We start from the raw sequence: 4,686 nt of genomic DNA on the forward strand, positions 1-4,686 counted from the left end.
TATGTAGATGACATCATATTTGGGGGAACCAATGACTCACTGGGAGTAGAATTTGCTCAACTAATGAATAGTGAATTTGAGATGAGTATGATGGGAGAGTTAAACTTCTTTTTGAGACTCCAAATTAAGCAAACTCCAGTTGGAACATCAATTCATCAACAAAAATACATCAAGGAATTACTGAAGAAGTATGATATGAATGAAGCTAAGTCAATTGACACACCCAGTGGGACAACAACAAAGCTTGATAAAGATGAACCAGGTTCACCAGTCAATGACACTAGATATAGAGGTATGATTGGATCACTCCTATACCTCACTGCAAGTAGACCTGATATAGTGTTCAGTGTTGGTCTATGTGCAAGGTTTCAGTCCTGCCCCAAGGAATCACATTTAAAAGCTGTCAAAAGAATCTTGAGATATTTAAAAGGCACAATGAACCTGGTTCTCTGGTATCCAACTGGGGACTCGTTTGATTTAAAAGGATTTGCTGATGCAGATTATGCAGGACATATGGTTGATAGAAAAAGTAACTCTGGGATGGCACACTTTTTAGGACCATGTTTAATATCTTGGGCAACTAGAAAACAAAATTCAGTGGCTCTATCTACTGCGGAAGCTGAGTATGTTGCAGCTGCTTCATGTTGTGCCCAACTTCTTTGGATAAAACAGCAGCTTAAACACTTTGGCATGGTAACAGGTTGTATTCCTATTCTGTGTGATAATACAAGTGCTATGAACATGGCCAAAAACCCAGTCCAACACAAACGCACCAAACACATAGATGTTCGACATCACTTTCTTCGTGATAATGTTGAAAAGGGAAACATAGTAATGGAGTTTTGCAAAACTGAGGATCAAGTTGCTGATATTTTCACCAAGGCACTAGGAAGAGAGTCATTTCAGAAAAATAGACTTGAGTTAGGACTCATCTTTTTAGATTGAATTCTGTCCAACCAAGTTCTAAGGAGATATGAACCAGGTTCAGTCAAGTTGGTTCTACAAACTGCTTTACACTTAGCTGTCAAAAATTAAAAAAAAAAAGGAAAACAATTTCATCTTCTCTCTCCTCTGTCACGTCTCTGAAAAGCAGGTGCAACCGTCACAGCACACGTCTCCTCGATGTCAATCCCCCATAATTACTCCAACCCCTCGAATACAACAATCAAAACCGTTTCCAATAAAGCACTCTCTCTAAACAAGCAATCAACTTTCTCTCATCTTCATTCTTCAGAAAAAGGAAAAAGAAATCCCCTCCATCACCATGGTTAATCCACCTGTTGCTTACTCTGATGACTAAAGCTCGTCTGATAGTACATTTTCTCAGGGGGAAGAGAACACGGGTCTTAGTCAAGGGGAAGAAAGCCAACTTCCAACCAAACAATCTACATCCTCACCCAAATCAGATCCGCCTATGTCACCACCACCAAAAGCTGCATCTCCACCACCAAAAGCTGCATCTCCACCTGTAGTTGCAGAATCTCCACCACCATCCATCATAGAATCCCCACCATCACTAGTCCAAGAAACTCCACTATCACCAACCCAAGAAACCCCACTATCACCAGTCCAAGAAACCCCATTATCACCAAACCCAGAAACCCCATTATCACCAAACCCAGAAACTCCCACAACCACTGTCCCAAATAATCCCCCTTCTTCCCCATCTCACAAAACCACCCCTCAAAATCCACCACCATCCCCAGTCACGGATGATATTCTTTTGAGTACCCTTCACCCCAAAAAACCAAGGCGGCCAAGAAAGCACATTGTAGTTAAACAGGTTCGTCCACACAGGCCAGTCACAAGGAGTGCGAATGTGGTGAAATCAACTGATGATGCAACCTCTGGTGTGAAGCGTCGGCGATTGGGTAAGTCTCCTGTTCATTCATCCGTTTCTCCAATGAATCTTGACTCTGAAACTGATGATGCATCTGAGGGAAAACATTCTGCAGCCCCTCAATCAAAATCAAAATCTGCAAAAAGAAATGCAGATAAATTTCTCAAAGTAGGAAAGAAAAAGTACTTCCAAACCAAAACTGTGCTTAGGGGTAGAACTTTTCACCCTGATATACTTTCAATGGATATAGTGAAGCAGGTTTGTGAACTACTAAGGTTTCAGGGGTGGGAGGAGTTATTCCTTGAACCCAATTTGATTTATGAACAGGAAGTGGTAGATTTTTATACAAACTTGGTAATCCTAGAAGGAGATGTGGTGTCGTCTAGTGTAAAGGGGGTTGACATTGTGTTTGATGCAACTAAACTTGGGGAAATCTTGCATATACCATCTGTGGGGATTAATGAGTACAATTGGGGTTTCGATGAATATTCTAGCTTGCCAGCCAAATTCTCTCAAGGTAGAGTCAATTCTAGGGCACAAACTGTTTTAAAGGGCATTATGAGATCTTTGCATAAGCTTCTTTTCGAGATAGTTCATAAGGTGATACTGCCTAGAGGTCACCAACGTCACATTGCCTCCATAAGAGACATGGGACTCATGAATGCTCTTGAATGCAAAGAACGTATTGACTGTCCAACACTGATTATCAAACATCTTGCTAGAATTGTGGATCCTAAACTAGGTTCTCATCAGTTAGCTTTTGGAAACCTGTTAACTAAAGTGTTTGATGCATTTGAAGTACCATTGGGAGAAGGCAGGATTTAACTCGTGCAGATATGTTCACTCAAACCATCCTTGCTGATTGTGGCATTCCCATGGAGTCGGAGCAGGTTGCAACTGCGTCTCCACGTACATCTGGTCCTGTGGCTCAGTTACTCAGGGAACTTAAAGTAGCTGAAGAAAAGTATGCTACTCTTGAGTCAGAAAATCAGAAGTTGCGTGCTGAGCTTAACACCTCAAATGCTGAAATACACAGTTTGAAGGATCAGCTTGTGCAGCAGCAACTTGCTAACAATGCAAGAGTTGACAGAGTTCTGGATATGCTAGCTTCTGCTTCAACTAAGCCTGGTCAACCTTCACATTGAAAAAGCATTTTGTTTGAAACTGGTTCTCTTAGTTGGTTAAACTATGTGTTGTTACTCTTTGTTTTGTTGCCAGAACATTTTATTATGCTCAACTGGCTGAGCTTTTATTGCTGCTATGGATGTTAATTGGTTTTGTTGCTATGGATGATGGTTGTTGGACTCTTTTTGATTTGTCAAAAGGGGGAAGATATATGAGTTGCGATACACAGGTTTGTCTTCATCAAAAAGGGGGAATTTGATAGAATCCTAATTCTACAAGTTGATATGTTTTGATGATAGACAAGCAACTTAAGCAAAGCAGGTTCAATGCGACAAGCAACTTAAGCAAAGCAGGTTCGATGCCAGCCACAAGTAGTACAAGTAGTAAAATAACTCGGCCAGAGATCGCAGAAATTGTCACGAAATATTGACACGGTCCAATTAGTGCTAAAGATACAAGTTGATACAAATAAGGAAACCTTAATTATTAAAGATACAAGTTGATGCAAATAAGGAAACTTTAATAATTAAGGAAGAAAGTTGTATATAAAAGGGATTGTACAAAAGAAGTAATCCTTGTTTAAATACAATTTCCTTACCTTATTTGATAAGGATTCGATGCAGCATGAATATCTATAAAAAGAGGACATACGCAGAATAGAAGACCACGACTTCAAAAAGAGAGAAAAGTGAGAATTAATTATCAAACTGAAGTCTTCAAGACTGATAGGTTTGCTACGTTGAAAACATTCTTGAGTGAGAAGGTTTTTAACGTGTAGAATTATCTTCTTGTTTTGTTCTTGATTGTAATTTACAGTTTATTGTACAAAGGGTGGGTTTGGCTCTTTGTAGGGTTGAGTGTTAGTGAGAGTTGTAACAAAAGGTGGGTTTGGCCTTTTGGAGAGATCGATTGGAGTCAATCGAGAGAGATAGTAGAGATAAGGTTTTCTTGATTATTGAGTTGTAATCACAAAATCTTATAATTGAATTAATAAAACGAGGTTTTTCCTTCCTTGAGTGAGGAAGGTTTTTAATTCAATCAGTGTTTGTGTCTTTACTTAAAAGCAACTTACAAGAACCTGGTTCTTGTTCTGGGGTAAGGTTTCTTTAATCATTAGATGATTGAAACAATTCATCCTGGATGAATACGAATTGGGGCAGGAGGTGCTCAAAAGAAGATTTTAAATTTTAATGCTTTCCATTATATCTCAAGTGTCAAGGTATAAAATATCAATTACTTCCTTTAGTTCTACATGCTCTTTTGGTAATTTTTGATATAAAGATTGGTTTGTATATTTTGTTATTTATTTTTAGTTACAACAATTTTCGAAATTTATATATATGTAGTTCGATTTGTGTATTTGTTATTTAACTTTTAGAATAATAATAGTCCTCGAAATTTTGTAAGTTATATGGAATGAAATTTTACATATATATTTATAAACTATGAAAAGAGATATTACATAAGTGTTTCTGAATAATTTTACAATTTGTACAAAAGGTCCATCCGAAAAATGGTTTTGTAGAGGAGAGCAGAAGCAAGACCAACTAAGATAGAAAAATATAAATGTTTCTTACCCACAAAATTAATGTCATAATAAAATATTAAATATAGTGAACAATGAAAGTAAAATACAAATACGATACAAGCTACGTGAAATTAATTCTATATATAATAAATAATAATATAAACAAAATAAAATTACATGTACATATTATTGA

This window comes from Solanum pennellii, chromosome 6 (assembly GCF_001406875.1).
Source record: "Solanum pennellii chromosome 6, SPENNV200".
In the NCBI taxonomy this organism is placed as follows: domain Eukaryota; kingdom Viridiplantae; phylum Streptophyta; class Magnoliopsida; order Solanales; family Solanaceae; genus Solanum; species Solanum pennellii.